Below are 22,606 nucleotides of genomic sequence, written 5' to 3' on the forward strand. Positions count from 1 at the left end.
GCTCCTCCCTTTCTCCTCCCTCCCTCCCTTTCTCCTCCCTCTCTCTCTCCTCTCTCTCTCTCCCTACCTTTCTCCTCCTACTTCTCTCCTCTCGCTTTCTCCTCCCTCTCCTCCTTTTCTTCCCTCCTTCCTCCTTCTCCCTCTCATCCCTCTTCTCCTCCTCTCTCTCTCCCTCCCTTTCCTCTCTCTCTCTCCCTCCCACAACAGAGGTCATAATGAAATGAGGCAAACAGAGAAGGAATGGATTGAATGAATAAACAAGTGAATGAAGAATTAAGCAGAAGGAAATATTATAGATCAGTATTCTTGCTTTGCCAGATGCTCATACAACACACAACCATCACACACACACACACACACACCACAACAACACACACACCACACACACACACCCACACACACACACACACACACACACACACACACACACACACACACACACACACAACACACACAATGGATGGAGTGGTCAAGCAGAAACAGATGAGTCAGCATGTTGATGAATGCCAATAGGACTTCTGATTACCTTTGGACTAAAAGAAAGACGTGACTGTCAGGCCAATCAAAAAAATACTTACTAGGAGATTACCCAATCAGAGGGATCGATCAGCGCGTGGGCCAGGATTCCAAAGTGTTAACAGGACATATGTCATGTCCTCTAGTGATAAGGTGAGCTGTACAACAGACTGAGATGACAAGTAGACTTGCTGATGGCCGCTGAGCGTGGTGTGTGTTGTACCATTACCTGGTCCAAGGTAGAGTACTAGACCGGAGCGTGATGACCTCATCCAGGTGGCCCTGAACTCTCTCCGTGCAGCTGGAGAAAGCCACAGGACATCACTCGCCTGGACCACACCACACACACACACTCAACTGAAACACACCACATCATGTAGCCAGTAAACACACATCATGTAGCCAGTAAACGCACATCATTTAGCCAGTAAATGCACATCATTTAGTCAGTAAACGCACATCATGTAGCCAGTAAACGCACATCATTTAGTCAGTAAACGCACATCATGTAGCCAGTAAACACACATCATTTATCCAGTAAACACACATCATTTATCCAGTAAACTCAAAAACTCAAGAAATAGCTTACAACAACGCAACAAATAATAGTGTAGAGTATCTCCAGATTTCTAAGCTCTTTGGTCACCAGTAAGATGCATGTCTGGTTGAGAGGTTTGGGGGGTCACAGTGCTGCAGTGAGGGTAGGGGAGAAGGGGGGCGGATGGAAGGATAGAGGGAGGGGAGGGGAGGAGGAGGAGGTGAGGGGAGGGGAGGACAGTGGAGAGGAGGGGGGCAGGTGTAAGGATAGAGGGAGGGGAGAGGAGGTGAGGGAAGGTGATGTGAGGGGAGGAGTGGAATGGGACAGGTGGAAGGATAGAAAATAGGGAGGAAAGGACTGTGGAAGGGCCTCTAAGGAGGCGGGACTAGGGTATTTGACGGAGGAAGAGTGATAGAAGAGAGGACGGGATGGTGATGGGGTGATTGCCATGGCAACGCAGGTAGATTGACACATGCGGAGGTACCTCTGAGACACTATAAGTGGATGAGCAGGAGGGGAGCCGGGCCTAGGGACGGTGCCGTGGGAGAGAGAGAGAGGGAGGGAGAAGGGGGGAGGAGAAGAGATCAGAGAGATAGGGGAAGAGGGGAAGGGAGGGAGAAGAGAAAAGGGTTAACACAGCAGCCAGTGGCAGCTGTCGGCAAGAGAGAGGATAGACAAAATAGTGCCCCTAGTGGGCTGGAGGATTGCATCTCACACTAAATACAAGGCGGGAAGGGGAAGGCACAGTTCAAATGTCAAACTACTACTGGGACATGAGTTTTGTCCTATGGCTACTCCATCTCAACAAGACCTATAGTAGGACATGAGTTTTGTCCTATGGCTTACCTCCATCTCAACAAGACAGAGACCTATCATCATAGAACCAATCCAAAGATGCCTGGACTAATGCTATATAAACCACCACAGTACTGCAAAAGAAAGTAAAACCCAGCTCAGCAACAGAGACATCTGCTACTGTTATTGCTACAGATCAACTGTGCTGCAGCATTATCTGGTGCTGCAGGAAACAACAGAAGAGAACTATTGAGTTGGAAGATTTAAATAGTGCTAAGACAGCGTTATGGATGGGTCTCTCTCACACACACACCACACACACACACACACACACACACACACACACACACACACACACACACACACACACACACACACACACACACACACACACACACACACACACACACACACACACACACACACACACACACACACACACACACACACACGCTTGGGTTGGGCTTTAGTTTAATCAGTTCACGTATGAGTCAGTCAGGTGGCTCCACATGCACCTTTCACCTGCAGACTGAGTGAAGTGTGGTGTGTGTGTGTGCGTGACCATAGCAAGCATAGGACTCCTGGGTTCTACTTGGATGACCTCCGACTCCTCACCCATCATCAATCAACGTCTGGTGTGTGTGTGTTGAGTATAGGGGTGTGTGGGGGGTGGTGGAGGACAAATCAATATTACAAAGACAAGAGGGGAGCGTGACATGGGCAGACCTGGCGCCTGAACAAATCATCTGGAAGGCATTTGATTTCCATAGGCGGCCCATGTGTAGACCATGTATCTGACGCCGGTCTGGACAGTGAAACAGCACCGCTCTATGTGTAGACCATGTATCTGACGCCGTCTGGACAGTGAAACAGCACCTCTCTATGTGTATGTATATTTCTCTCCCTCTGCACAGGACCATACAAACGCTTCACACCGCGTGGCCGCTGCTACTCTAACCTGGTGGTCCCAGCGCGCACGACCCACGTGAGTCCAGGTCTCAGGCAGCTCTGGAACTGCCGATCTGCGGCCAACAAGGCAGAGTTCATCTCAGCCTATGCTTCCCTCCAGTCCCTCGACTTCTTGGCACTGACGAAACATGGATTACCACTGATAACACTGCTACTCCTACTGCTCTCTCCTCGTCTGCCCACGTTTCTCGCACACCCCGAGAGCTTCTGGTCAGCGGGTGTGCACTGGGATCCTCATCTCTCCCAAGTGGACATTCATTCTTTCTCCCTGACCCATCTGTCTATCGCCTCCTTTGAATTCCATGCTGTCACATTACCAGCCCTTCAAGCTTAACATCCTTATCATTTATCGCCCTCCAGTTCCCTTGAGAGTTCATCAATGACTTGACGCCCTGATAAGTTCCTTTCCTGAGGATGGCTCACCTCCACAGTTCGTTGACTTTAACCTCCCCACGTCTACCTTTGACTCATTCCTCTCTGCCTCCTTCTTTTCCACTCCTCTCCTCTTTTGACCTCACCCTCCTCACCTTCCCCCCCTACTCACAAGGCAGGCAATACGCTTGACCTCATCTTTACGAATGCTGTTCTTCCACTAATCTCATTGCAACTCCCCTCCAAGTCTCCGACCACTACCTTGTATCCTTTCCCTCTCGCTCTCATCCAACACTTCCCACACTGCCCCTACTCGGATGGTATCGCGCGTCCCAACCTTCGCTCTCTCTCCCCCGCTACTCTCTCCTCTTCCATCCTATCATCTCTTCCCTCTGCTCAAACCTTCTCCAACCTATCTCCTGATTCTGCCTCCTCAACCCTCCTCTCCTCCCTTTCTGCATCTTGACTCTCTATGTCCCCTATCCTCCAGGCCGGCTCGGTCCTCCCTCCTGCTCCGTGGCTCGACGACTCATTGCGAGCTCACAGAACAGGGCTCCGGGCAGCCGAGCGGAAATGGAGGAAAACTCGCCTCCCTGCGGACCTGGCATCCTTCCACTCCCTCCTCTCTACATTCTCCTCTTCTGTCTCTGCTGCTAAACCAATTTCTACCACTCTAAATTCCAAGCATCTGCCTCTAAACCTAGGAAGCTCTTTGCCACCTTTCCTCCCTCCTGAATCTCCTCCCCCTCCTCCCCCCTCCTCCCTCTCTGCTGATGACTTCGTCAACCATTTTGAAAAGAAGGTCGACGACATCCGATCCTCGTTTGCTAAGTCAAACGACCACCGCTGGTTCTGCACCACTGCCCTACCCTGTGCTTTGACCTCTTTCTCCCCTCTCTCTCCAGATGAAATCTCGCGTCTTGTGACGGCCGCCGCCCAACAACCTGCCCGCTTGACCCTATCCCCTCCTCTCTTCTCCAGACCATTTCCGGAGACCTTCTCCCTTACCTCACCTCGCTCATCAACTCATCCCTGACCGCTGCTACGTCCCTTCCGTCTTCAAGAGAGCGAGAGTTGCACCCCTTCTGAAAAAACCTACACTCGATCCCTCGATGTCAACAACTACAGACCAGTATCCCTTTCTTTCTTTTCTCTCAAAACTCTGAACGTGCCGTCCTTGCCAGCTCTCCTGCTATCTGTCTCAGAATGACCTTCTTTGATCCAAATCAGTCAGGTTTCAAGACTAGTCATTCAACTGAGACTGCTCTTCTCTGTGTCACGGAGGCGCGCTCCGCACTGCTAAAGCTAACTCTCTCTCCTCTGCTCTCATCCTTCTAGACCTATCGGCTGCCTTTGATACTGTGAACCATCAGATCCTCCTCTCCACCCTCTCCGAGACTGGGCATCTCCGGCGCGGGCCCACGCTGGATTGCGTCCTACCTGACAGGTCGCTCCTACCAGGTGGCGTGGCGAGAATCTGCTCCGCACCACGTGCTCTCACCACTGGTGTCCCCCAGGGCTCTGTTCTAGGCCCTCTCCTATTCTCGCTATACACCAAGTCACTTGCTCTGTCATATCCTCACATGGTCTCTCCTATCATTGCTATGCAGACGACACACAATTAATCTTCTCCTTTCCCCCCTCTGATAACCAGGTGGTGAATCGCATCTCTGCATGTCTGGCAGAACATATCAGGTGAGTGGGGGATGACGGATCACCACCTCAAGCTGAACCTCGGCAAGACGGAGCTGCTCTTCCTCCCGGGGAAGGACTGCCCGTTCCATGATCTCGCCATCACGGTTGACAACTCCATTGTGTCCTCCTCCCAGAGTGCTAAGAACCCTTGGCGTGATCCTGGACAACACCCTGTCGTTCTCAACTAACATCAAGGCGGTGACCCGTTCCTGTAGGTTCATGCTCTACAACATTCGCAGAGTACGACCCTGCCTCACGCAGGAAGCGGCGCAGTCCTAATCCAGCACTTGTCATCTCCCGTCTGGATTACTGCAACTCGCTGTTGGCTGGGCTCCCTGCCTGTGCCATTAAACCCCTACAACTCATCCAGAACGCCGCAGCCCGTCTGGTGTTCAACTTTCCCAAGTTCTCTCACGTCACCCCGCTCCTCCGCTCTCTCCACTGGCTTCCAGTTGAAGCTCGCATCCGCTACAAGACCATGGTGCTTGCCTAGCGAGCTGTTAGGGAACGGCACCTCCGTACCTTCAGGCTCTGATCAGGCCCTACACCCAAACAAGGCACTGCGTTCATCCACCTCTGGCCTGCTCGCCTCCCTACCTCTGAGGAAGTACAGTTCCCGCTCAGCCCAGTCAAAACTGTTCGCTGCTCTGGCACCCCAATGGTGGAACAAACTCCCTCACGACGCCAGGTCAGCGGAGTCAATCACCACCTTCCGGAGACACCTGAAACCCCACCTCTTTAAGGAATACCTAGGATAGGATAAAGTAATCCTTCTAACCCTCCCCCCCCTTAAAAGATTAGATGCACTATTGTAAAGTGTTGTTCCACTGGATATCATAAGGTGAATGCACCAATTTGTAAGTCGCTCTGGATAAGAGCGTCTGCTAAATGACTTAAATGTTAAATGTAAATGTAGACCATGTATCTGACGCGGTCTGGACAGACATAATATGACATGTCACACTCTTTTGTGTCCAGACAGCATCAGATACACGGTCTACACATACTGAGGCAGAAGGTGCTGTTTCATTGTCCAGACAGCATCAGATACATGGTCTACACATACTGAGGTGCTGTTTCACTGTCCAGACAGCATCAGATACATGGTCTACACATACTGAGGTGCTGTTTCACTGTCAAGACAGCATCAGATACATGGTCTACACATACTGAGACAGAAGGGCACTCAGATGATTTAGCTGAGATTGATGCGTCTTTCTGTCTTGTGTGTGTCTCGGTCAAATAAATGATCAGTATTTTATTTGAAGGTACAGTAGGGCGGGCCAGTCCCCTTAATGCTCGTCCATAACACCGGCTCTGGTCATGGGACTGCTGCTCAATACTAACTGGTAATGGTACACACGAACACGCACGCACACCACACACAACAACAACACTGGCACAGACACACGCACACATACACACACACAACAACAACACTGGCACAGACCACACGCACACACACACAACAAACAACACTGCACAGACCACACGCACGCACACAACACACAACAACAACCACTGGCACAGACCACACACACGCAACACAACAACAACACTGGCACAGACCACACACACGCACACACACACAACAACAACACTGCACAGACCACACGCACGCACACACACACAACAACAACACTGGCACAGACCACACGCACGCACACAACACACAACAACAACACTGGCACAGACCACACACACGCACACACACACACACAACAACACTGGCACAGACCACACGCACGCACACACAACACAACAACAACACTGGCACAGACCACACGCACGCACACACACACAACAACAACACTGGCACAGACCACACGCACGCACACACACACAACAACACTGGCACAGACCACACGCACGCACACACACACACAACAACAACACTGCACAGACCACACACACGTACCCACAAACATACCAACCAAGGTTAATTAATACCAAGGCTGTTGTTTTGTGCATTATTACATGTACTTCAACATGAGGGAAACAAAGGCATGGGAAATGATATTATCCCACAGTTAATTCATCTGCAATGCTGTACAGTGCACCAGGGTGTTGTGTGTGTTTGGTATGCATGGGTGTGTGTGTGTGTTCAGCTCCCTCCAGGGCTGTAGTGTTCAGACTCATAAGCAGCCGCCTGTCCACCCACTCTTCCCCATCCCAGAAGGTACCACTCTGGGAGGCCCGCAGAACCTCTCCTCACCCCTTCTCACCCTTCCTCACCCCTCCTTACCCGCTCAAACCCTCTAGCCTCAGCACTCCTCACCTTGCCTGTGTGTGCTCCCAGTCATGCTGTTCTCCATCCAGTGAGTGTAATCACATCCAGGAGAGCAGCCTGGAAGACTGTGGTGAGGCATTAAAGACCATGCTAGTTACACCTAATGTGATAGAACATGTCAATGACATGGTGCAACGTAAAAAACTCAAGCAACATTTTTTTTTTTAAAGCAGAAACTTTTTGGAGTTTTCTTTTAATGTACTGGTGCATCCAAGCAGTTCTATAAGGAACGTGATGGCTAATCCATAGGAAGGAGTTGTCAGCAGAGAATAGTGTATAGAATATGATGGCTAATCCTAGGAAGGAGTTGTCAGCAGAATAGTTGTAGAGAATGTGATGGCTAATCCTAGGAAGGAGTTGTCAGCAGAATAGTTGTATAGGAATCTGATGGCTAATCCTAGGAAGGAGTTGTCAGCAGAATAGTTGTATAGGAATGTGATGGCTAATCCTAGGAAGGAGTTGTCAGCAGAATAGTTCTATAGGAATGTGATGGCTAATCCTAGGAAGGAAGTTGTCAGCAGAATAGTTGATAGGAACGTGATGGCTAATCCTAGGAAGAGTTGTCAGCAGAATAGTTCTATAGAACGTGATGGCTAATCCTAGGAGGAGTTGTCAGCAGAATAGTTCTATAGGAATGTGATGGCTAATCCTAGGAAGGGGTTGTCAGCAGAATAGTTCTATAGGAATGTGATGGCTAATCCTAGGAAGGAGTTTTCAGCAGAATATGTATAGGAATGTGATGGCTAATCCTAGGAAGGAGTTGTCAGCAGAATAGTTGTATAGGAATGTGATGGCTAATCCTAGGAAGGAATTGTAAGCAGAATAGTTGTATAGGAATGTGATGGCTAATCCTAGGAAGGAGTTGTCAGCAGAATAGTTCTATAGGAATGTGATGGCTAATCCTGAGAAAGAGTTGTCAGCAGAATAGTTCTATAGGAACGTGATGGCTAATCCTAGGAAGGAGTTGTCAGCAGAAATAGTTCTATAGGAATGTGATGGCTAATCCTAGGAAGGAGTTGTCAGCAAATAGTTCTATAGGAATGTGATGGCTAATCCTAGGAAGGAGTTGTCAGCAGAATAGTTCTATAGGAACGTATGGCTAAATCCTAGGAAGGAGTTGTCAGCAGAATAGTTCTATAGAATGTGATGGCTAATCCTAGGAAGGAGTTGTCAGCAGAATAGTTCTATAGGAATGTGATGGCAATCCTAGAAGAGTTGTCAGCAGAATAGTTTATAGGAATGTGATGGCTAATCCTAGAAGGAGTTCTCAGCAGAATAGTTCTATAGGATCAATAAAAAGCTACAATGGCTGTGTTTAGACTACAAGGACAGGCAGGTTCTCCACTCCACAGTAGAAAAAGCTGCTACAGCTTGAGGAAGAGGGCGCACACACACACCACACACACACACACACACACACACACACACACACACACACCACCCCACACACACACACACACACACACACACACACACACACACACACACACACACACACCACACACACACACACACACACACACAACACACACACACAGCCCGCTGTGGAGTCGACCAGAGCCCAACAACCCTCTACCACTGTAACTGGACTGAGAGTGAATTAAAAACATTATGAAACAGTCCTTGAGTGTTTTTGATGAATATGGGTGACGCTGTCTGACTCTCGCTCCATGTTACAGAGGAGAAACTATGTTGTTGACCATTCAGGCATCACATCCATGAGAGAGAGAGGGACGATTCGGTTGCTCTGACTAGTAAACAACGTCCCTTACCGGGTGGTAATGGGGGGCTTAAAATCAACACAGTTTTACATCTCAATATTATTTTGGACAATATTATGTTGATACTTTGACTTCAAGTATTGATATGTAAAAATCTTTCATCCTACAGCTTGTTCTAATATTTTAAATAGTGAGCCAACATGTTTTCAGCACGTTTATTTCCACGACTGATCAAAACTAATGCTCTCTCTCGTTTCTCTGGAGCAGACATATATTGAGTAATACTATATGTTTGGAACATCGAATCGCAGTATCGAATCGCAATACATATAATCATGAGAATCACAATACATACAGTGCCTTTGGAAAGTATTGACGTATTCCACATTCTGTTATGTTACAGCCTTATTCTAAAATTGATCAAATTGTTTATTTCCCCTCATCAATCTACACACAATACCCCATAATGACAAAGTTAAAACAGGTTTTTAGAAATGCTTGCTAATTTAAGTAAAATGTACATAAGTATTCAGACCCTTTACTCAGAACATTGTTGAAACCCCTTTGGCAGCGATTAAGTCTGCTTGGGTACGAAGCTACAAGCTTGTCACCTGTATGTGCGGAGTTTCTCCCATTCTTCTCTGCAGATCATCTCAAGCTCTGTCAGGTTGGATGGGGAGCGTTGATGCACAGATATTTCCAGGTCTCTCCAGAGACGTTTGATCAGGTTCAAGTCCGGGCGAGACTTGTCCCGAAGCCACTCCTGCGTTATCTTGGCTGTGTGCTTAGGGTCGTTGTCCTGTTGGAAGGCGAACCTTTGCCCCAGTCTGAGGTCCTGATAGCTCTGGAGCAGGTTTTCATCAAGGATCTCTCTGTACTTTGCTCTGTTCATCTTTCCCTCAATCCTGACTAGCCTCCCAGTCCCTGCAACTGAAAAACATCCCCACAGCATGATTCTGCTTCACCGTAGGGATGGTGCCAGGTTTCCTCCAAATGTGACGCTTGGCATTCAGGCCAAAGAGTTCAATCTTGGTTTCATCAGACCAGAAAATCTTGTTTTTAGGTGCCTTTTGGCAAACTCCAAGCAGGCTGTCATGTGCCTTTTACTGAGGAGTGGCTTCTGTCTGGCCACTCTACCATAAAGGCCTGATTGGTGGAGTGCTSCAGAGATGGTTGGCCTTCTGGAAGGTTCTCCCATCTCCAAAGAGGAACTCTAGAGCTCTGTCAGAGTGACCATCAGGTTCTTGGTCACCTCCCTGACCAAGGCCCTTCTCCCCCGATTGCTCAGTTTTGCCGGGAAGCCAGCTCTAGGAAGAGTCTGGTGGTTCCAAACTTCTTCCATTTAAGAATAATGGAGTCCACTGTGTTCTTGGGGACCTTCAATGCTGCAGACATGTTTTGGTATCCTTCTCCAGATCTGTGCCTCGACACAATCCTGTCTCGGTGCTCTACGGAAAATTCCTACGACCTCAGGTCTTGGATTTTGCTCTGACATGCACTGTTAACTGTGAGACCTTATATAGACAGGTGTGTGTCTTTCCAAATCATGTCCAACCAATTTAAATTATCTCAAGGATGATCAATGGAAACAGGATGCACCTGTGCTCAATTTCAGGTCTCATAGCAAAGGGTCTGAATGCTTATGTAAATAAGGTATTTCTGGTTTTACCTTTTAATACATTTGCAAAACTTTATAAAAACCTGTTTTTGCTTTGTCATTGTGGGGTATTGTGTGTAGATGGCTGAGGATTTTAATTGATTTAATCCCTTTTAGAATAAGGCTGTAATGTAACAAAATGTGGAAAGACTCGAGGGGTCTGGATACACTGTATTGTATCGGCACCTAAGTACCATGATAATATGAGGTCCCTGGCAATACCCAGCCCTACTACTTAATCAGTACTTAACTGCTTTCAACAGCACTGACAAGATCCTCAGCTTTAGGCTGCCAGAACAAAGCACCATAGACCCAGAGCAAATCACCAACTACACTATATCTGGATGTAGCTTCAGTACAGAAGCATCTAAGGCCTGGCTTTCTGCCAACACCACATCCAGAAACAGCAGTAAGACAGCACTATCATGTGTGGCTAACATCTGAGAACATGTCACCTAAAACCTCTTTATCTAATACAGTTCTCTCAGTCTAACATCTGAGAACATGTCACCTAAAACCTCTTGTATCTAAATACGTACTCTGTTATTATTTTCCTATGGAAAATGTCATGCATTCTATTCAGATTCAAAACACAAACAGACCTTTTGTGAGGTATCTAGCTACAGGTTTCAGAAAGCCCAGATTAGCAACGCTACTGTGTGTTAGTATACCCCAGTGTGTTAGTATACCCCTTCTGCTTGAGCCACAGCTACTGGGGATCCCAATGAATAAATAACAACATATGGTAGCTACTAATTGACTACAGAAGATTGTACAAACTGAGCTATAACACCCAATACATAATGGATAATGCACTTTGACACAGTCACATAACACAAACCTTGAAACAACACACACACACACACACACACCACACACACACACACACACACACACACACACACACACACACACACACACACACACACACACACACACAATAAATCAACTACACACAAAGAGCCACAATCTCCATCCCCTTCTAATGCACACAAAAACAATGACCCCCTTTGCCCCCTAACACGTGCAACGAGCTAGCAAAACACCAGTCAGTCCGTCAGGAGAGAAGGAAGAATGAGGCAGGCTGCTTACCATGCTTTATCCTGCTTCTGAGTAAGAAGATGTAGTCTCCCACACGCTCACTGGCACATAACACACCACACACAGGCTCAGAGGAGAAGGGATTGAACGAGGAGAGGAGGGAGCATAGAAGGCAGAGAGAGCACAACAGGCGAAGTGAGAGAGCGGGAGAGAGAAAAGTGTGGGATGGGGTGAAAAAAAGGAGTGAGGGAGTGTGGAGAATAGAGAGAGAGAGAACAAACTTAGAGCAAGAAAGTAATGCAGAGAGAGAGAGAGAGAGAGAGAGAGAAGAGAAGAGAGAGAGAGAGAGAAGAGAGAGAGAGAGAGAGAGAGTGTGGGGGAGAAGAGGAGAGGAGGAGAGAGGGAGAGAGAGGAATAAAATATCCTAATATTTTATTATTAATCTCTTTTAGTCGTCATTTGGACAAATCTTCCAAGAGTCGTTACCCTATTCATAATACGATCACATTTTCACAATATAACACACTGTTACAAACAGACATAATACACTGACAATTGACCAGATAAATAACAGTCTAAAAAGATGACTTGATTCTGCCTCTACCATAGTCCAGCACAACTTTCCTATGCATTTATTTAAATGGTATTAAAGTATTTTTGATTTATATATTGAAAGATTTCTGGTTTGCGCAGATAAATTATTCAATTTCTTTATTGCTCTAAATCTAAATGTTATTAGCCTATTTCTATTTTCTGTCTGGGTAACACATGGACAATGTATTCCTGGTATTACTGAATGTCTGTCTCTTACCAACTGTACTTATTGTGAATAGAGTTTGGCTGTTTTAATGGTGTATATTATGAAATAAAATAAGCATGTTTTTTTTCACTTATCTTGTTGATTGATGACCAACCAAGAGCATTGAGCATGACTACAACAGAAGAACCATATCTCACCTCAAAACCATCCTGCTGCTTTGTTCTGTGCATCTGCAGCCTCCTAACTTCATTTGATGAAGCATTTCCCAAGACCACAGAACAGTAGTTCACCTTACTCTCAATCATTGCTTGGGTTGTTTGCTTAAGTATCTTCCTCGCGTAAATATTTAGCTATCCTTCTGATCCTGCATGCTGTTTAATTTTTTTTTTTTTTTTACATAGATAGTTATTTGAGACGACCATGATAAGCAGTTGTCTAGCTGCACTCCTAGTAGTTTGGTTTCTGCCACTTCCTCAATTTGTACACCCTCCATACTTGTCAGGTTTGGCCAGGACTGTTCAGGTTTTCTCACTAATGTCCCCATTGCACCTTTTTTGTACCTTTTGTTTTTTCCTTGCTCTAATTATTGTTTGCACCTGTGTGTCGTTCCCTTTTAGTATTTAAACCCTGTGTTCCTCAGCTTCATTCTCATGTTATGTTAGCACCCAGCCCCAGCCTTGTTGTGAACATATATTTATCTTATTGGATTTTCCAGAGGTTCTCTGGTTTAGTGCTTGTGTATTTTTGAGTAGTCTTTTGAGGTTTGTTTTTCCCTGCTGTTTTTACCACTTTGTGGAGTTTCTTTGTATTTTGGAGGATATCCATTTTGTGCCTCTTGGCTTTATTTTTGGACGTGGTGGATTTATATTCTTTGCCTGAAGATCTTGTCCTTTTATTAAACCACCATCTCTAGTACTGCTGAGTCTGCCTCATCTTCTGGGTTCTGCCGACTATTAGTGACTGTTTCTCTCACCGGGTCCTGACAATACTTAATTGTATCCCATGCTGTGTTGGCCTTTCCTGGTGGAACAGACCTTGGTTTTCCTGGTGGAACAGACCTTGGTTTTCCTGGTGGAACAGACCTTGGTTTTCTTGGTGGAACAGACCTTGGTTTTCCTGGTGGAACAGACCTTGGTTTTCCTGGTGGAACAGACCTTGGTTTTCCTGGTGGAACAGACCTTGGTTTTCTTGGTGGCACAGACCTTGGTTTTCCTGGTGGAACAGACCTTGGTTTTCCTGGTGGAACAGACCTTGGTTTTCTTGGTGTTCAAAACAAGATTGTTCCGGCAAACACACTCCCTGATATTTCCCAGATCTACTTGTAGAGCTTGCTGTACCCGTTGAACCGATTGTCTTGCTGTAAAATGTATAAAATGTAGGATCATCTGAAAATATAGTAGCTTGAGTTTCAGATAAGCTATAAGGAAGGTCGTTGGTATATATTAAGTAAAAACGTGGCCCAAGGCAACTGCCCTGCGGTATTCCACAGTTTAAAGCATGAAGGGAAGAAAATTAACTATTGATATAGGTGGACTGTTTCCTGTCAGTTAGATATGACTGTTCCAAATTCAATGCTACCTCCTTAAAACCATAATGCATTAATTTTGTCAAAATTATTTKATGACCCACTAAATAAAATGCAGCACTAAAATCTAAAAATAGTACACCCACAAACCTGCCATTATCCACAGCTTTGAGCCACTGGTTAGTCATGTCAACCAATGCAGCAAATATTTTCAGACAGAAAGATGAACGCAGCAGAAAAATAAACGTCCTCACTGTCAACTGTGTTTATTTACAGCAAACTTAATATGTGTGAGTATTTGTATGAACATAACAAGATTCAACAACTGAGACATAAACTGAACAAGTTCCACAGACATGTGACTAACAGAAATTGAATAATGTGTCCCTGAACAAAGGGGGGGTCAAAATAAAAATGAACAGTCAGTATCTGGTGTGGCCACCAGCTGCATTAAGTACTGCAGTGCATCTCCTCCTCGTGGACTGCACCAGATTTGCCAGTTCTTGCTGTGAGATATTACCCCACTCTTCCACCAAGGCACCTGCAAGTTCTCAGACATTTCTGGGGGAATGTCCCTAGCCCTCACCCTCCGATCCAACAGCTCCCAGACGTGCTCAATGGGATTGAGATCCGGGCTCTCCACTGGCCATGGCAGAACACTGACATTCCTGTCTTGCAGAAAATCACGCACAGAACAAGCAGTATGACTGGTGGCATTATCATGCTGGAGGGTCCTGTCAGGATGAGCCTGCAGGAAGGGTACCACATGAGGGAGGAGGATGTCTTCACTGTAARGCACAGCGTTGAGATTGCCTGCAATAACAACATGCTCAGTCCGATGATGCTGTGACACACCGCCCCAGACCATGACAGACCCTCCACCTCCAAATCGATCCCGCTCCAGAGTACAGGCCTCGATGAGAGAGAGGCATGTGAAGGAGAGAGAGAAACAGTGATGCGAGAGAGCCATGTAAAGGACAGAGAAAACAGTGATGAGGGAGAGGCATGTGAAGGACAGAGAGAAACAGTGATGAGAGAGAGGCATGTGAAGGACAGAGAGAAACAGTGATGAGAGAGAGGCATGTGAAGGAGAGAGAGAAACAGTGATGAGAGAGAAATAGAGGCATGTGAAGGAGAGAGAGAAACAGTGATGAGAAGAAATAGAGGCATGTGAAGGAGAGAGAGAAACAGTGATGAGAGAGAGGCATGTGAAGGAGAGAGAGAAACAGTGATGAGAGAGACGTGAGAGCATGTGAAGGAGAGAGAGAAACGGAGATGAGAGAGAAAGAGAGGCATGTGAAGGAGAGAGAGAAACAGTGATGAGAGAGAAAGAGAGGCATGTGAAGGAAGAGAGAAACAGTGATGAGAGAGACTGAGAGCATGTAAGGAGAGAGAGAAACAGTGATGAGAAAGAAAGAGAGGCTTGTGAAGGAGAGAGAGAAACAGTATGAGAGAGAAAGAGAGGCATGTGAGGAGAGAGAGAAACATGATGAGAGAGAGAGAGAGGCATGTGAAGGAGAGAAGAAACAGTGATGAGAGAGAAAGAGAGGCATGTGAAGGAGAGAGAGAAACAGTGATGAGAGAGAAAGAGAGCATGTGAGAGGAGAGAGTGAAACAGTGATGAAGAGAGAAAGAGAGGCATGTGAAGGAGAGAGAGAAACAGTGATGAGAGAGAAAGAGAGCATGTAAGGAGAGAGAGAAACATATGAGAGAGAAAGAGAGGCATGTAAGAGAGAGTGAAACAGTATGATGAGAGAGAAAGAGAGGCATGTGAAGGAAGAGAAGAAACAGTGATGAAAGACAGAGAGGCATTTGAAGGACAGAGAGAAACAGTGATGAGAAGAGGCATGTGAAGGAGAGAGAGAAACAGTGATGAGAGAGAAAGAGAGCATGTGAAGGAGAGAGAGAAACGGAGATGAGAGAAGAAAGAGAGGCATGTGAAGGAGAGAGAGAAACAGTGATGAGAGAGAAAGAGAGGCATGTGAAGGAGAGAGAGAAACAGTGATGAGAGAGACTGAGAGCATGTGAAGAGAGAGAGAAACAGTGATAAGAAAGAAAGAGAAGCATGTGAAGGAGAGAGAGAAACAGTGATGAGAGAGAAAGAGAGCATTGAAGGAGAGAGAGAAACAGTGATGAGAGAGAAAAAGGCATGTGAAGAGAGAGAAACAGTGATGAGAGAGAGAGAGGCATGTGGAGGAGAGAGAGAAACATGTATGAGAGAGAAAAGAGAGGCATTGAAGAGAGAGAGAAAACAGTGATGAGAAGAAAGAGAGGCATTGAAGGAGAGAGAGAAACAGTGATGAGAGAGAGAGAGGCATGTGAAGAGAAGAGAGAAACAGTGATGAGAGAGAAAGAGAGGCATGTGAAGAGGAGAGAGAGAAACAGTGATGAGAGAGAGAGCATGTGAAGGAGAGAGAGAAACAGTGATGAGAGAGAAGAGAGGCATGTGAAGGAAGAGAGAAACAGTGATGAGAGAGACAGAGGCATGTGAAGGAGAGAGAGAAACAGTGATGAGAGAGACAGAGGGGCATGTGAAGGACAGAGAGAAACAGTGAATGAGAGAGAGGCATGTGAAGAGAGAGAGAAGAAACAGTGATAAAAAAGAAAGAGAGGCATGTGAAGGAGAGAGAGAAACAGTGATGAGAGAGAAAGAGAGCATGTGAAGGAGAGAGAAAACAGTGCATGAGAGAGAAAGAGAGGCATGTGAAGGAGAGAGAGAAACAGATGAGAGAGAGAGAGAGAGAGGCATGTGAAGGAGAGAGAGAAACAGTGATGAGAGAAAAAGAGAGCATGTGAGAGAGAGAGAAACAGTGATGAGAGAGAAAAGAGAGCATGTGAAGGAGAGAGAGAAACAGTGATGAGAGAGAAAGAGAGGCATGTGAAGGAGAGAGAGAAACAGTGATGAGAGAGAGCATGTGAAGGAGAGAGGGAAACAGTGATGAGAAGAGGCATGTGAAGGAGACAGAGAAACAGTGATGAGAAGAAGAGAGGCATGTGAAGGAGAGAGCGAAACAGTATGAAAGAGAGGCATGTGAAGGAGAGAGAGAAACATGATGAGAGAGACAGAGAGGCATGTGAAGGAGAGAGAGAAACAGTGATGAGAGAGACAGAGAGGCATGTGAAGGACAGAGAGAAACAGTGATGAGAGAGAGCATGTGAAGGAGAGAGAGAAACAGTGATGAGAGAGCTAGAGAGCATGTGAAGGAGAGAGAGAAACAGTGATAAGAGAGAAAGAAGGGCATGTGAAGAGAGAGAGAAACAGTGTGAGAGAGAAAAGGCATGTGAAGAGAGAGAGAAACAGTGATGAGAGAGGCATGTGAAGGAGAGAGAAACAGTGAGAAGAGAGAAAGAGAGATACAGATGGAGAGAGAGGAAGGACAGTGAGAGAAGAAAAAGAGAAGGGGCATGTGAAGGACAGAGAGAAACAGTGATGAGAGAGAGGCATGTGAAGACAGAGAAGAAACAGTGATGAGGAGAGACAAGACATGTTGAAGGAGAGAAGAGGAAAACAGTGATGAGAAGAAAGAGGCATGTGAAGGAGAGAGAGAAACAGTGATGAGAGAGAAAGAGAGCATGTAAGGAAGAGAGAAACAGTGATGAGAAAGAGAGAGAGAGAGGCATGTGAAGGAGAGATAGAAACAGTGATGAGAGAGAGCATGTGAAGAGAGAGAGAAACAGTGATGAGAGAGACAGAAGGCATGTGAAGGAGAGAGGAAACAGTGATGAGAGAGACAGAGAGGCATGTGAAGGAGAGAGAGAAACAGGATGAGAGAGAAAGAGGCATGTGTAGACAGAGAGAAACAGTGATGAGAGAGAGGCAGAGTGAAGGACAGAGAGAAACAGTGATTAGAGAGAAAGAGAGCATCTGAAGGAGAGAGAAAACAGTGATGAGTGAGACAGAGAGGCATTGAGGAGAGAGAGAAACAGTGATGAGAGAGCAGAGGCATGTAATGAGAGAGAGAAACAGTGATGGAGAGAGGCATTGAAGGAGAGAGAGAAACAGTGATAGAGAGAAATAGAGCATGTGAAGGAGAGAGAGAAACAGTGATGAGAGAGAGGCATGTGAAGAGAGAGAGAGAACAGTGATAGAGAGAGCATGTGAAGAGAGAGAAACAGTGATAGGGAGAGCATGTAAAGGACAGAGAGAAACATGATAGGAGAGGCATGTGAAGGAGAGAGAAAACAGTGATGAAGAGAAGATGAAGGAGAGAGAGAAACATGATGAGAGAAAATAGAGCAGTAAGGAGAGAGAACAGTGATGAGAGAGAAAAAGGCATGTGAAGGAGAGAGAGAAACAGTGATGAGAGAAAGAGGCATGTAAGAAGTAGAAACAGATGGAAGAGGCATGTGAAGGAGAGAGAGAAACAGTGATGAGAGAGACAGAGAGGCATGAAGAGAGAGGGAAACAGATGAGAAGACAGAGAGGCATGTGAAGGAGAGAGAGAAACAGTGATGAGAGAGAAAGAGAGGCATGTGAAGGACAGAGAGAAACAGTGATGAGAGAGAGCAGGTGAAGGAGAGAGAGAAACAGTGATGAGAGAGACAGAGAGCATGTGAAGGAGAGAAGAAACAGTGATTAGAGAGAAAGAGAGCATCTGAAGGAAGAGAAACAGTGATGAGTGAGACAGAAGGCATGTGGAGGAGAGAGAGAAACAGTGATGAGAGAGACAGAGAGCATGTGAATGAGAGAGAGAAACAGTGATGAGAGAGAGGCATGTGAAGGAGACAGAGAAAACAGTGATGAGAGAGAAATAGAGGATTGATAGAGAAGAGAAACATGATGAGAGAGAGCATGTGAAGGAGAGAGAGAAACAGTGATGAGAGAGAGGCATGTGAAGGAGAAGAGAAACAGTGATGCGAGAGAGGCATGTAAAGGACAGAGAGAAACAGTGATGAGGGAGAGCATTGAAGGACAGAGAGAAACAGTGATGAGGAGAGATATAAGGAGAGAGAGAGGGATTTGAGAGCGGGAGAGATTTGAGCGAGAGAAAAATAGATATGAGCATGACAAAGAAGGACAAGTCTTCCACTCTGAAACAGTCCCTGTGATTAAAGAGTTTCTATTCTACATATTTACAGTATCAGCCTTGTGCTGCCACAGACCCTGTAGACCTTAACACTCCTAGCCACACATCTGATCCTCTATCACACACCATCTCATAAAACACCTGTGTGTATCATTAGCTTTGAGTTAATATCTTACTACTCGGGCACAGTCATATCTTTCTGTCTCTCTCAGCCTCTCACACGTACACACACACACTCGCGCACAACACATACACACACACGGTTGAGCCCCTGTGTGTGTGTGCGTGCGTGCGTGCGTGCGTGCGTGCGAGCAGCCAGCTGGTCCACTTGGTGGGAAAAGTCCTCAGTGCTAATGAGGCGGATAGAGGGGAATAGTCCTCAGTGCTTAGTGAAGGCTGGATAGAGGAATAGTCCTCAGTGCTTAATGAAGTGGGATAGAGGGAATAGTCCTCAGTGCTTAATGAAGGCTGGATAGAGGGAATAGTCCTCAGGGCTTAATGAAGGCTGGATAGAGGGAATAGTCCTCAGTGCTTAATGAAGGCTGGATAGAAGAATAGTCCTCAGTGCTTAATGAAGGCTGGGATAGAGGGAATAGTCCTCAGTGCTTATGAAGGCTGGGATAGAGGGGAATAGTCCTCAGCTTAATGAAGCTGGGATAGAGGGAATATTCCTCAGTGCTTAAATGAAGGCTGGGATAGAAGGGAATATCCTCAGTGCTTAATGAAGCTGGATAGAGGGAAAAGTCCTCAGTGCTTAATGAAGCTGGGATAGAGGGAATAGTCCTCAGTGCTTAATGAAGGCTGAATAGAGGGAATAGTCCTCAGTGCTATGAAGGTGGGATAGAGGGAATGTCCTCGGTGCTTAAGAAGGCTGGAATAGAGGGGAAATGGCCTTTTTCAGGACCCTGTCTTTCAAAAATAATTCTTAAAAATCCAAATAACTTCACAGATCTTCATTGTAAAGGTTTAAACTCTGTTTCCCATGCTTGTTCAATGAACCATAAACAATTAATGAACATGCACCTGTGGAATTGTCATAAGACACTAACAGCTCACAGACGGTAGGCAATTAAGGTCACAGTTATGAAAACTTAGGACACTAAAGATGCCTTTCTACTGACTCTGAAAAACACCAAAAGAAAGATGCCCAGGGTCCCTGCTCATCTGCGTGAACGTGCCTTAGGCATGCTGCAAGGAGGCATGAGGACTGCAGATGTGGTCAGGGCAATAAATTGCAATGTCCGTACTGTGAGACACCTAAGACAGCGCTACAGGGAGACAGGACGGACAGCTGATCATCCTCGCAGTGGCAGACCACGTGTAACATCACATGCACAGGATCAGTACATCCGAACATCACACCTGCGGACAGGTACAGGATGGCAACAACAACTGCCCGAGTTACACCAGGAACGCACAATCCCTCCATCAGTGCTCAGACTGTCCACAATAGGCTGAGAGAGGCTAGACTGAGGGCTTGTAGCCTGTTGTAAGGCAGGTCCTCACCAGACATCATCGGCAACAACATCGCCTATGGCACAAACCCACCGTCGCTGGACCAGACAGGACTGGCAAAAAGTGCTCTTCACTGACGAGTCGCGGTTTTGTCTCACCAGGGGTGATGGTCGGATTCGCGTTTATCATCGAAGGAAGAGCGTTACAACNCGTCACCTATGGGCACAAACTCACCGTCGCTGGACCAGACAGGACTGGCAAAAACGTGCTCTTCACTGACGAGTCGCGGTTTTGTTCTCACCAGGGGTGATGGTCGGATTCGCGTTTATCATCGAAGGAATGAGCGTTACACCGAGGCCTGCTGTACTCGGAGCGGGGTCGATTTGGCGGTGGGAGGGGTCACGTCATGGGTTTCTGGGGCCGGTGTGTCATAGCATCATCGGACTGAGCTTGTTGTCATGAGGCAATCTCAACGCGTGCGTTACAGGAAGACATTCTTCTCCCTCATGTGGTACCCTTCCTGCAGGCTCCTCCTGACCTGACCCTCCAGCATACTAAATCCAACCAGCCATCCTGCTTGATTCTGTGCGTGATTTCCTGCAGACAGAATGTTCAGTGTAATGCCATGGCCAGCGAAGAGTCCCCCGGAATCTCAATCCCATTGAGCAACGTCTGGACCTGTGATCTGAAGGTGTGAGGGCTAGGGCCATTCCCCCAGAAATGTCCGGGAAGCTTGCAGGTGCCTTGGTGGAAAGTGGGGAACATCTCTCTCACAGCAAGAACTGGCAAATCTGGTGCAGTCCATGAGGAGGAGATGCACTGCAGTACTTAATGCAGCTGGTGGCCACACCAGATATGGACTGTTACTTTTGATTTTTCAGGAACACGTTATTCCATTTCTGTTAGTCACATGTCTGTGGAACTTGTTCAGTTTATGTCTCAGTTGTTGAATCTTGTTAAGTTTTCTGAAAATAAACACAGTTGACAGTGAGAGGATGTTTCTTTTTTTGCTGTTTATATTGAAGCTTCCATCAGTGTAACTGTCTGCTTCATTTCCAATCACCCATATATTTTTGGGTAAATATATATATATATATTAGTGCTTTCGGAAAGTATTCAGACCCCTTGACTTTTTCCACATTTTGTTAGGTTACAGCCTTATTCTAAAATGGATTAAATCATTTTTACCCTTCATCAATATTCACACAATACCTCATAATGACAAAGCTAAAACAGGTTTTTGGAAAATCTGTATTTTCCAGACACTTTATTCAGACACTTTACTCAGTACTCTATTGAAGCATCTTGGGCAGAGATTACAGCATTGAGTCTTCTTGGGTATGACGCTACAAGCTTGGCACACCTGCACTTGGGGAGTTTATCCCATTCTTCTCTGCAGATCCACTCAAGCTTTGTCAGGTTGGATGGGGAGTGTTGCGGCATAGCTATTTTCAGGTCTCTCCAGAGATGTTCAATCGGGGAAGTCTGGGCTCTGGCTGGGCCACTCAAGGACATTCAGAGACTTGTCCCGAAACGACTCCTGCATTGTCTTGGCTGTGTGCTTTGGGTTGTTGTCCTGTTGGAAGGTGAACCGTCGCCCTAGTCATAGGTCCTTAGTACAAGCTCTGGAGAAGGTTTTCATTGAGGATCTCTATGTACTTTGCTCCGTTCATCTTCCCATCGATCCTGACTAGTCTCCCAGTCCCTGAAGCTGAAAAACATCCCCATCATCTAATGCTGCCACCACCATGCTTCACCGTAGGGATGGTGTCAGGTTTCCTCCAGACGTGACGCTTGGCATTCAGGTCAAAGAGTTCAATCTTGTTTTCTCAAAACTGAGAATCTTGTTTCTCATGGTCTGAGAGTCCTTTAGGTGCCTTTTTGGAAAACTCCAAGCGGGCTGTCATGTGCCTTTTACTGAAGAGTGGCTTCCACCTGATTGGTGGAGTGCTGCAGAGATGGTTGTTCTTCTGGAACGTTCTCCCATCTCCACAGAGAAACCCTGTAGCTCTGTCAGAGTGACCATCAGGTTCTTGGTCACCTGCCTGACCAAGGCCCTTCTCCCCCGATTGCTCAGTTTAGCCATTTAAGAATGATGGAGGCCACTGTGTTCTTTGGGGACCTTCAGTGCTGCAGAAATATTTTGGTACGCTTCCCCACATCCGTGCCTTGACACAATCCTGTCTCGGACCTCTACGGACAATTCCTTCGACCTCATGGTTTTGTTTTTGCTCTGACATGCATT

Source organism: Salvelinus sp. IW2-2015, linkage group LG4q.2, assembly GCF_002910315.2.
Source record: "Salvelinus sp. IW2-2015 linkage group LG4q.2, ASM291031v2, whole genome shotgun sequence".
NCBI classification, from domain to species: Eukaryota; Metazoa; Chordata; class Actinopteri; order Salmoniformes; family Salmonidae; genus Salvelinus; species Salvelinus sp. IW2-2015.